General features: G+C 35.1%; 1 pseudogene; it reads left to right on the top strand.

Moving 5' to 3' along the window:
- Nucleotides 1-6,963: 6,963 nt before the first annotated feature.
- On the top strand, nucleotides 6,964-7,902 carry LOC130831947 (olfactory receptor 2B11-like; annotated as a pseudogene).
- Nucleotides 7,903-13,231: the final 5,329 nt, after the last annotated feature.

The following is a 13,231-nucleotide window of genomic DNA, read 5'->3' as shown; positions in this document are numbered from 1 at the left end:
TGGCAAGAAAATCAAAAATGGAGCAATGAGACTACATCAAACTAAAAAGCTTCTGCACAGTGAAGGAAACCATAAACAAAATTAAAATGCAATCTGCACAATGGGAAAAGATATTTACAAATCATATGTCCAAACTGAGTTCAGTATTCAAAATGTACAAAGACCTCATACAACTCAACAATAAAAACAAACAATCCGAATGAAAAGTGAGTAGAAGTATACAAATGTATACAAATTCAAAACATTATGTTGTACACCTGAACATAATATAATGTTGCAGGTCGATTAAAAACATGGCATACATAGAAAATCCTAAAGATGCCACCAGAAAACTACTTGAGCTAATCAATGAATTTGGTAAAGTTGAAGGATACAAAATTAACACACAGAAATCGCTTGCATTCCTATACACTAACAACAAAAGATCAGAAAGAGAAGTTAAGGAAACAATCCCATTCACCATTGCAACAAAAAGAATAAAATACCTAGGAATAAACCTAAGGAGGTAAAAGACCTGTACTCAGAAAAGTATAAATCACTGATGAAAGAAATCAAAGTTGACACAAACAGATGGAGATATATATCATGTTCTTGGATTGGAAGAATCAACATTGTGAAAATGACCATACTACCCAAAGCAATCTACAGATTCAATGCAATCCCTATCACACTACCAATGGCATTTTTTACAGAACTAGAACAAAAAATCCTACAGTTTGTATGCAGACACAAAAGACCCCGAATAGCCAAAGCAATCTTAAGGAAAAAAAAAATGGAGCTGGAGGAATCAGACTCCCTGACCTCAGACTGTATTACAAAGCTACAGTGATCAAGGTGGTATGGTACTGACACAAAAAAAGAAATATAGATTAATGGAACAGGATAGAAAGCCCAGAGATAAACCATGGTCAATTAATCTATGACAAAGGAGGCAAGGATATACAATGGTGAAAAGACAGCCTCTCCAATAAGTGGTGCTGGGAAAACTGGACAGCTACATGGAAAAGAATGAATTTAGAACATGCCCTAACACCATACACAAAAATAAACTCAAAATGGATCAAAGACCTAAATGTAAGCCCAAACACTATGAAACTCCTAGAGGAAAACATAGGAAGAACACTTTGACATAAATCTTTTTTGACACACCTCTTAGAGTAATGGGACCTAATAAACAAATGGGACCTAATGAAACTTAAAAGCTTCTGCACAGCAAAGGAAACTATAAACAAGATGAAAAGACAACCCTCAGAATGGGAGAAAATATTTTCAATGAATCAACAAACAAAGGATTAATCTCCAAAATATATAAACAGTTCATGCAGCTCAATATCAAAAAAAAACAAACAACCCAATCAAAAAATGGGCAGAAGACCTAAATAAGCATTTCTCCAAAGAAGACATACAGATGGCCAATAAACACATGAAAAGCTGCTCAACATCACTAACTATTAGAGGAATGCAAATCAAAACTACAATGGCATATCTTGTCATATAGGTTTGAATAGGCATCATCAGAAAATCTACAAACAATAAATGCCAGAGAGGGTATGGAAAAAAGGGAACACTCTTGCACTGTTGGTGGAAATGTAAATTGATACAGCCACTATGGAGAACAGTATGGAGGTTCCTTGAAAAACTAAAAATATAATTATCATATGACCTAGCAATCCCACTGCTGTGCATATACCCAGATAAAACCATAAATCAAAAAGACACATGCACCCCAGTGTTCACTGCAGTATTATTTACTATAGTCAGGTCATGGAAGCAACCTAAATGCCCATCAACAGATGAACAGATAAAAAGATGTGGCACATATATACAATGGAATATTACTCAGCCATAAAAAGGAATGAAATGGAGCTATATGTAATGAGGTGGATAGACCTAGAGTCTGTCATACAGAGTGAAGTAAGCCAGAAAGAGAAAAACAAATAGTGTATGCTAACTCATATATATGGAATCTAAACAAAAAAAAATGGTACTGATGAACCCAGTGACAGGGCAAGAATAAGGATGCAGATGCAGAGAATGGACTGTAGGACACGGGGTTGGGGGGTGGAAGGGGAAGGGGAAACTGGGACATAGTGAGCGAGTGGCATAGACATATTTATACTACCAACTGTAAAATAGATAGCTAGTGGGAAGTTGCTGTATAACAAAGGGAGATCAACTCAATGATGGGTGATGCCTTAGAGGGCCAGGATAGGGAGCATGGGAGGGAGTCACGGGAGGGAGGGGATATGGGGATATATGTATAAATACAGCTGATTCACTCTGATGTACCTCAAAAGCTGGTACAAGAGTGTAAAGCAATTATATTCCAATAAAGAGCTTTAAAAAAAGGAACAAAATTGGGACATTTGTAGAGACATGGATGGACCTAGAGACTGATGTACAGAGTGAGGTAAGTAAGAAAGAGAAAAACGAATATTGTATAGTAACGCATATATGTGGAATCTAGAAAAATAATACAGATCAACCGATTTACAAGGCAGAAATAGAGACACAGGTGTGGAGAACAAACATATGGACAACAAGTGGAGAAAGTGGGGGTGGGGGGTGGGGGGGATGAATTGGGAGAATGGGATTGCCATATATACATTACTAAAATGGAAAAAACTATCAAATTGTACACTTTATATGCAGTTTATTGTATGTCAATTATATCTCAATAAAAGTTCTTAAAAACGACAATAAAAGAAACACAAAAAAGGAAAATAAGTTAATAAAATAAAAGTACTTTCCATTGTGCTGGGAAATCACATGAGTTTATTGTAAAACAAATCTAACAGAAGAAACTTCCTACCGACCTCAGTTCAATAGATAACTAATTGCACATAGGAACCATTTCCATGGAGAACTCCATCCCAAGGAAATTTGCCTGCTAACTCACCTGGCATAAGCATAAATGGACTGTTTGAAACAATGCCCAAGAGTCTCAGAAATATAAAACAAATTAGCACACCTGCAAAGCACTCTTGATGTTATCTACTATTGTCTTACCAATCTGAGTTGGGTTTTTTGTTTTTGTTTTTTGTTTTTTATGGGTTTTTTTTGACAGCATTGTATCAAATGATAACTTCACCATTCTAAAGCTAATTCTTAAATGCTCATCTATACTACAGTTTTTCTGTCCTTCTCAGAAACTTTGAAAAATTCAAGTGTGTCCCTTCACAGTTCTTTTACCTTAAATGATATTTATCATAATAAGGTAAGAAAAAAGACACTTGTTTTAAAGGCTATCCATTCTTAGGGAAGGTTGCAATGTGTGTATATCACACAGTAGCTAATATATGTAGGAAAATCGGAGAGCATTTCATCTGGGAGCCTTTTCCGAACTTTGGAAATAACTAGTGTTGTGGTTATAGAAGAAGCTAGATTTTTCATTGTAATCAATTCCTCTCAGTCTCCCAACTTAAACCAACATTAAAAGCAGGCAAGTTTTAATAAACACTATAGTTGACAGATGTTAAATATCTGAATGAAGCATGTAGCTTTCATTCAATCTTATGAACATTTTTAATATGTGGTCAAAATTTTGGATTGACTTGTCCATAAGTTTCATCCAGGTGGTTTGAGGTCAGATAAAAAGATTTTCTTTCTTCTGTAATCTTTTCCTACACATAACTTAATAATCACTGTAAATAGAAATAAAATACTGTGTAAAGAAAATGATGTATAAAAAGATACACTACAAAGAAAATGTTAGTGGAAAGACAAAGGAGAGGTCAAAAGGAATTGTCTGACACTGTATGACAGTGACTTTAAACATTCATGGATAGATAGATCCCTATGTAGCTAAATAGTGATGGAAAATCACTGATGGAAAATCTCTGAAATTGGATTTAAAAAAGTCATGGTATTAGAGAGTTAAAAGTAATGAAATACCATGAGAATCAAATGGACAAGATGAGAAATGTAGGATAGAATTATAGTGCTTAAATATACACTATGGAATCTTGAAACTACGAATTTATAGTCTCACTATCTCACTACCTCATTGAAGGAATTGATTTCCTTTTGATCTTTAGAGCCTCTCCTAGTTATTAGCAGACAATATGGATGAATAATTAACAGTATCTTGAAATATAGATACTAAAATTTCCCCTGGCATAGGGCTTGGGGATAGGTACTAAACGATTTAATGGGTGGAAAATGCTTACCTTAGTATTTGGTACACAGGGCTTATTAAGGATGAGTTGAAATTATTGTTTTATTATTGTATTGCACACATCTAACCTAGAGGTAGTGTGTAATCAAAGGGCCACATTCATATCTTTAGCCTTGAGTAGCTTTGTGTGATATTTCACAGGATGGCACTGAGGATTTAATGAAATAGATAATGTGAAAACTGTGCTTTGCAACCCTACCAATGTAATCTGTTGCTCTTAAACCAATAATTAGCTACTAGGGTAACTAGGAATTTTGTCACTGGAGTACACTACCTTAAATTGCCACCTGAATATCCCTCCCCTTACAGAAGATTACAGATTTCATGAAACACAATTTACCACTAAAGGAAAAGTATAAATAGATGGCCAACAGGCACATGAAAAGATGTTAAACATAGCTAATTATTAGAGAAATGCAAATCAAAACTACAACAAAGAATCACCTAACACCAGTCGGAATGGCCATCATTAAAATGTCTACAAGTAATAAATGCTGGAGAGGGTGCAGAGAAAAAGGAACCCTCCTACACTACTAGTGGGAGTGTAAATTGGAGAACAGTATGGAGAACTCCACTATGGAAAACAGTGTGGAGGCTCCCTGAAAAACTAAAAGTAGAGTTACCATATCATCCTGCAATCCCACTCCTTGGCATATATCTGGAGAAAGCTCTAGTTCAAAAAGATATTTGCACCACAATGTTCATACCAGCACTATTTACACCAGCCAAGACATGGAAGCAACCTAAATGTCCATCTACAGATGAATGGATAAAGAAAATGTGGTATGTATATACAATGGAATACTACTCAGGAATAAAAAAGAATGAAATAATGCCATTCACAGCAGCATGGATGGACCTAGAGATTGTAATATTAAGTGGGGTAAGTCAGGCATGGAAAGACAAATAGTATATGGTATCACATATATGTGGAATCTTAAAAAAAATGATACAAATGAACTTATTTACAAAACAGAAATAGATTCACAGACATGGAAAACAAACTTATGGTTACCAAAGGGGATAGGGGATGGGGAGGGGGGAGAGATAAATTAGGAGTTTGTGATTAACGTTTACACACATAAAATAAGTAAACAGGGACTTCCTAGGTGGCGCAGTGGGTAAGAATCCACCTGCCAATGCGGGGGACATGGGTTCGATCCCTGCCCCAGGAAGATACCACATGCCGCGGAGCAACTAAGCCCGTGTGCCACAACTATTGAGCCTGCACTCTAGAGCCTGTGAGCCACAACTATTGAGCCCATGTGCCGCAACTACTGAAGCCCACGTGCCTAGAGCCCGTGCTTTATAACAAGAGAAGCCACGGCAATGAGAAGCCTGTACACCACAATGAAGAGTAGCCCCCGCTCACCACAACTAGAGAAAGCCCGTGTGCAGCAACGAAGACCCAACACAGCCAATAAAATAAATAAATTAATTTAAAAAAAAGTAAACAGGACCTACTGTATAGCACAGAAAACTATACTCAATAGCTTGTAATAACCTATAATGGAAAAGTATCTGAAAAAGAATATTATATAGATATATAGATATAAAACTGAATCACTTCCTATGTACTTGAAACTAACACAACATTGTAAATTAACTATACTTCAATTTACAAATAAAGAAAAAAATTTTTAAGTACAAACAAAAAAATCTCATTACATTACTCATTTTCTCAAAATATTGCTTTACTCAACTAGCTGATTTTATTGTTACAATATGCCTCTCGGCTCAAAAAATTTTTTTAGAGTATATAGCCTCAGTATGTAAAATGATTTGTGGTTATGGATAAGTCTCTGGTCCTCAATTGGAACAAAGACTTTCCTCCTGATACCAGTTTCCTGGACACAAAGTTTATATTTGTAGCTACATAGAATTGAGTAAATCATTAGCTATCCAGAGTCTTACATAAACAAGATTACTTGATAAAGAAAAATTCCTACAAGATAGAGAATTAAAATTTAAAATGAAAACTCAAATGCCCAGTTTGAATGAAGTCATTTTGCAAGAAAATTTACATCCAAAAACAAATTTTGAATATAGAAAAATATATATGGCATAGCTAAATTCTCTCAGTTTATACTTCAGGAAACTGACATGAAAGCGTTTAAATTTTTTGCTCAATTCTAAATTACTAAAATGAGTTTGACTGAAAACAGCCTGATTAGTCCCCAGGGGGATGATATAAGTATTCAACAATAATAATATACTTGGGTCTAGACAAGGATATCTTAATGATTCCCACCTCCTTCTTATGCTATGGTTCTTCAACACTTTTAGACTTCTTAATATTTCAGTAATGCCTTGCAGAAGTGTTTTTGAAAAACAACCATCTAATTCCTAGCCCCCATGCCACATGTCCTCTAACAGATACCCAAAGATAGGAACCAATAAACTTCATTTTAACAGACTTTTCAGCTGATATTTATGCAAGCCAAAGCATGAAAAGCATTACTTTGGAGTGTCCAAAACATACTCACTTCTTGGCATTCAATCCTCACCATAGTCCAAGGATATAGCTATTGTCATATTTATTACACAGAGCAGGAAATTCAGTTTCAGAAAGGTTAGGTTGCTTGTTAATTTGTAGTTTCATGAAAAGAAATTAAGTCACCTGGGGTCATATCCTTTTAATTATCTCCTGACCACAGTTGCATTTCCCAATCTTCTATGACTGGATGCTTAACTGTGCACAATGCATAATTGTGTTTTCACATTTCTCAAAACTCTTTCTACCTTTCCTGCCACTTCCCTGCTATAGGTGAAACAAACTGAAGATGATGGATCTAACTGACAAAAGCCATCCCAAAGAGGTTATTCTACTAGGCTTTGCTAACCATCCTTGGCTAGAGTTTCCTCTATTTATTGTTCTGCTTATAACATACCCCATGGCCATGATGGGAAACACAGCCATCATTCTGGTGTCCAGGTTAGACCCTCGTCTGCACAGCCCCATGTATTTCTTCCTCACCAACCTCTCCTTTCTGGACATGTGCTACACCACAAGCATTGTCCCTCAGATGCTGTCTAACCTGGGAACTTCTAAAAAGACAATCAGTTATATGGGGTGTGCAGTTCAGCTTTATTTCTTCCACATAATGGGGGGCACAGAATGTCTGCTTTTGGCTCTTATGTCTTTTGATCGCTATGTGGCCATCTGCAAGCCTCTACACTACACCCTCATCATGAATCAGCGTGTCTGTATCTTGTTAGTGGCCACTGTGTGGCTGAGTGGAATGACCTATGCTGTCTCAGAGGCCACTGTTACCTTACAGTTACCACGGTGTGGTCACAATACATTGGATCATTTATTGTGTGAGATCCCTGTTCTGATAAAGACTGCCTGTGGTGAAAAGGGTGCTAATGAGCTCACACTCTCTGTGGTATGCATTTTTATGTTAGCTGTGCCGCTATGCTTAATTCTTGCTTCTTATGCTTGTATTGGACATGCTGTATTTAAGATTAAATCATCCGAGGGAAGAAAAAAAGCCTTTGGGACATGATCCTCCCATCTCATTGTAGTTTTCCTGTTTTATGGTCCAGCCATGAGCATGTACCTTCAGCCTCCCTCCTCCATCTCAAGTGACCAGCCCAGGTTCATGGCTCTCTTCTATGGAGTGGTGACTCCTGCACTCAACCCTTTCATCTACACTCTGAGGAATAAGGACGTAAAGGGAACATTGGGCAACCTGGTGAAAAGAATTTTCACTTCCAAGTGATAGTTGGCAGAAATCAAATTATAAATTATTTAACAATTAGAGTAGGTATATAGGGGTTTTTCCAGCAACTCATTCTTGTCTCATACTTCCCCGGATCATGTTAGATGATCTTCTTGAAAAACATGTGTTTCTCATATTCTTTCTAACGGTGTTAGGCAAGGATAATACTTGGTTAATATCTACCAGTAAGGGCACTCTGTGGAAATGTATTAAAAAATTATTCTATTTTGGCTGATAGATACTGAAATAGTATCTGTTAAAGAGTTAAAAAGAAGGTACTATAAATTATAACATAAACTAATTTGTTCAAACTAATCATAAAATAGCCTGGCAAGCATTCATCAGTGGACTTCTTATGACCTTGGTACATAAGAAACATTTCATCACTCTCCGTGAGATTGGCCACATCTAAGTGGGCAGCATAGAGCCACTGTGCCTTCAGTGTGAGGCACTCTACACCTTAGACCAACCATGAGCCTCATAAGTTTATTAACCGCAATTTATTTAAATACTACTTGTTCTTTAACAACACATTGTTACTCTAACAAACAAGTGTGCAGTGTTTCATATTTTTAACTACAGAATGTATCATTAAATATTAAAATGAATAAAATATATGAACAAAACCTGTGGCTGTTTCTTAATGTTCCTTTTAAATATTATAAGCATGAGCCTTTTGAATCTGTGAGAGATTAATGTAGTGATATTCATAATGAATCACAACGTGGAAAAATTTTCATGCATAATGGGAACAGCCAGGTATGCCTTTTGAAACTTGTGCAAGAATGAGGACAAGAAAGAAACAATTTGTATTTCTAAAATGCAAAACAACTTGGTTGCTTCAACAATGTGAACATATTTTTGATGCTTAGAATCCGTATCTTTAAAAGTTGAAAGTGTTAAAATTAGTTTTAGGATTCATACCCAATTTTAAACTTTGTCATAAAATGTCACATTTTCTTAAAGCAAATTTAAGTAATTTGTAATTATTTGGTGTTTAATTAATGAGGTGAGAAATCAACATAATGCTGTGTAGTGAAAAGTTCACAGGCAAGAAGAGGGCTGATTGGGACTTTTCTGGCATGTCTTCTGGTATGATCAAGATCTACACACATTATTGGATGATAAACGCCATGTTTTCCTGAACAAAAATCACTGCAACCCGGATCCATTTTTTTAAAATAGAACAGACCATCTTGGTGCTTGGTTCTGTTCTTGACACAAATGGACTTTGGTATATTTAGTTTGTAAAAAATTCTAAACAACTTTAAAATTTGGCTGATTGGTGGCTGGTTTGCCATAAAATGTTTTTAAATTTGACACACACACACACACATATACACACAAACACACAAAGCAAGGAAAATAAAAATTCTGTGAGGTTATCTAATACCTCTGATCATTTTTATTACTTAAGACAGCCTCTGTTTAACTTAGTCTTACTTAGAGAAAATGGTAATTTTTAGTTTTCAGGGCAAAACCCAACAAGATTTATGTCAAAAGCTTAGCTATAGAGACTGTTTACAGCTGTTCAGATTACTTCTTTATCTTTTAGGCCTGTAAAGACAACTCATTTCAGAATTGTTTCTTCCACAAAGAAAGCAATAGTGATAAAATACACCTTCAAGAATGGGCTTCTGCCCTCTTAAGTTTTAAAGTGCACAAATTCATGACCAGTGCTCTTCTCACAAAAACAAACAAAAAAAAAAGCAAGGAGCACAAGAAGACTTTTGGAGGTGACAGATATATTACATTTTTGTGGTAACAGTATCACAGGTATAGGCATATGTCTAAATTCATCAAAATGCATACATTAAACATATTCAACTTTTTGTATATTAGGAATAGCACAAAAATTTTTTTAAAAGAAACATGAATATGAACAGAGAAACAAAAATAATTAAATTCCCAAAAAGAGGAAGAATGAAGGTTTTTTTCTAGGAGCAGGTGGCAAAATTTTGAATATTTGGTAGGAATATATAAGAATATATCACTGGGAATTCCCTGGCAGTCCAGTGGTTAAGACTCAGAGCTTTATTGGGAGATTGGGGTTGACGTACGAGGGTGAGTTAAAAATTATCCGCACTCCGGCTGTGCAGCCAACAGAAGTTTTAATATAACTGGAGTGCGGATAATTTTTGACACACCCTCATATATATGCTAACATGTATAAAATAGATTACTAATAAGAAAAACTCAAATTGTACACTTTAAATACATGCAGGTTATTTTATGTTAAAAAAAAAAAGACAACTACAACAACAGCAACAAAATATTCAGCGCTTTCACTGCTGTGGGCCCAGGTTTGATCCCTAGGCAGGGAACTAAGATCCTGCAATCTGCACCAAGGCAAAAAAAAAAAAAAAAAAAAAAAAAAAAAAAAAAAAAGACTATATCACTGACTGAAAAAACCATCACAATCAAGCAAATGTTTAAAAACTCACACATTTACTAGCTGCCATCAGTTAGTAAATGTGTTAGGTACTTTGTATTTAAAATCTTATTTAGTCATAAATAACCCTTCAAGGTAGTAGTTGAAAAGTAATGAAATTATGCTCATTAACTCTTGAGTATCAATAGTTTACATGAGAATTTGAAAGCATTTCAATTACAAAACATCCATGGTTTTTCCCACCATATAACAATGTATTTGCAAAGATAACAGATATTTAAGATTATGCATTGACATGAGGAATAATTCAACCTCTCTTAAGCTGAAGATTTCATGGGACAGTATATATGTAAGATTGAGAGGGGGATATATTGAACCAGAACCGGGGACCAGAAACATTCTTTTAAAGAAAGTGTATATCTATACGTGAAGTAATGTTACAGGATTTTAATTCCTCTATTCTATAAAAACTCTTTTTAATAAAGACTACATTTAGTAAAGTGAACAATGGTTTAAAATAGGAAACACTGGAAACTTAACAAGTTAAGTTTACTGCAACAATCTCTGCAGCAGATAACATGTTCCTTGACTAGGATCAATATGTTAAAATATATAAGAAGGAAAAACGTGTGAAATATTGATATAGGAGGCTGACTTGGAAATTTATTGAATGTGGTTCCACAGGGAAAGAGATAAGCCAAGCATAATAGCAATGTTATAAGTCTAGAGGACTGAGCAGGTGGTGTTGATTTTATCAAGAAGTTTTATATCAAGAAGAGTAGTTTTTGGATATATAGCCAAGAGTGGAATTGCTGGGTCATAGAGTAGTTCTATTATGAGTCTTTGGAGAAACCTCCATATTGTTTTCTACATTGGCTGCACCAATTTACATTCCCACCAGCAGTGTACAAGGGTTCCTTTTTTCCCATATCCTAACCATTTGTCCTTTTTTCTTGATGATAGCCATCCTAACAGTTGTGAGGTGATATCTCAGGTTTCAATTTGCATTTCACTGATGATTAGTGATGTTAAGCCTCTTTTCATGTGCCTGTTGGCCATCTACATTTCCTCTTTGGAAAAATGTCTTTTCAGATCTTCTGCCCATTTTTAAATTGGGCTGTTTGTTTTTCTCATGTTGAGCAGTATGAGCTTTTTATATATTTTGAATATTAACCCCTCATTGGTCATATCACTTGCAAGTATTTTCTCCCATTCCCATTCTCCCAGGCTGTCTTTTCATTTTGCTGATGGTTTCCTTTTCTGTGCAAAAGCTTTCAACTTTAATTATGTACCATTTGTTTATTTTTGCTTTTATTTCCTTTATCTTAGGATACAGACCCAAAAATATATTGCTATGATTTATGTCAAAGAATGTTCTGTCTACATCCTCTTCTAGGAGTTTTACAGTTGCCAGTCTTACAGTTTGGTCTTTAATCCATTTGAGTTTATTTTTCTACATGGTGTTAGAGAATGTTCTAATTTCATTCTTTTACATGTAGCTGTCCAGTTTTCCCAGCACCAATTATTGAAGAGATTGTCTTTTCTCCATTGTATATTAATGCTTTTTCATAGATTAATTGACCACATAAACATAGGTTTACTTATGGGCTCTCCATTCTGTCCCATTGATCTATGTGTCTGTTTTTGTACCAGTACCTTATGTTTTGATTACTGCAGCTTTGTAGCATAGTCACAAGTCAGTGTTATTCCTCTAGCTCTGTTCTTTTTTTTTTTTTCAAGACTGTTTTGGCTATTCGGGATCTTTTGCGTTTTCATACATCTTTTAAAATTATTTGTTCCACTTCTGTGAAAAATGCCATTGCTATTTTGATAAGGATTGCATTGAATCTGTAGATTGCCATGGGTGGTAAGGTCATTTTTTAAATATTAATTAGTCCAGTACAAGAACATGGTATATTTTCCCCCCTGCTTGTGTCATCTTCAACTTCTTTCATCAGTATCTTCTAATTTTCCAAGTACAGGTCTTTTACCTCCTGATTTAGGTTTCTTCCGAGATATTTTTAATTTTTTACATAATGGTAAATGGAATTGTTTCCTTAACTTCTGTTTCTGATCTTTCATTTTTAGTGTATAGAAATGCAACAGAGTTCTGTGTATTAATTTTGTATCCTGCAACTTTATCCAATTCATTAATGAACTCTAGTAGTTTTCTGGTAGCATCTGTCGGATTTTCTATGTATACTATCACAACATCTGCAAACAGTAAGTTTTATTTCTTCTTTTCCAATTTGGATTCCTTTTTTTTCTTTTTTGCTCTGAGAGTCATGGCTAGGACTTCCAAGATTATGTTGAATAAAACTGGTGAGAGGGACATCATTGTCTTGTTCCTGATCTTAGAGGAAATGCTTTCAGCTTTTCACCATTGAGTACGATGTTAGCTGTGGGTTTGTCATATATGGCCTTTATTATGTTGGCATATGTTTCTGGAGAGATTTATGATACATGGGTGCTGAATTTTGTCAAATGCTGTTTCTGCATCTGTTGAGATGATCATATGGTTTTTATTCTTCAACTTGTTGATGTGGTGTATCACACTAATTGATTTGTGGATATTGAAAAATCCTTGCATCTCTGGGATAAATCCCACTCAAACATGATGCATGATCCTTTTAATGTATTTTTGGATTCAGTTTCCTAATATTTTGTTGATGGTCTTCGTGTCTATGTTCATCAGTGATATTCACCTATAATTTTCCTTTTTTGCAATGGCAGCATTATTTACAATTGCCAAGATATGGTAGCAACCTCATTGTTCATCAACAGATGAATGCATAAAGAAGAGGTAATATATAAATATACATATACACATATACCACGGAAAACTACTCAGCCATAAAAAAGAATAAAATCTTGCCATTTGCAACAACATGGGTAGACCTAGAGGATATTATGCTAAGTGAACTAAATCAAGCAGAG

The sequence above is a fragment of the Hippopotamus amphibius genome, chromosome 11 (assembly GCF_030028045.1).
Source record: "Hippopotamus amphibius kiboko isolate mHipAmp2 chromosome 11, mHipAmp2.hap2, whole genome shotgun sequence".
Taxonomy (NCBI): domain Eukaryota; kingdom Metazoa; phylum Chordata; class Mammalia; order Artiodactyla; family Hippopotamidae; genus Hippopotamus; species Hippopotamus amphibius.
Note: the sequence above shows the minus strand (reverse complement) of the source record. Positions and strands in the feature narration are given on the sequence as shown.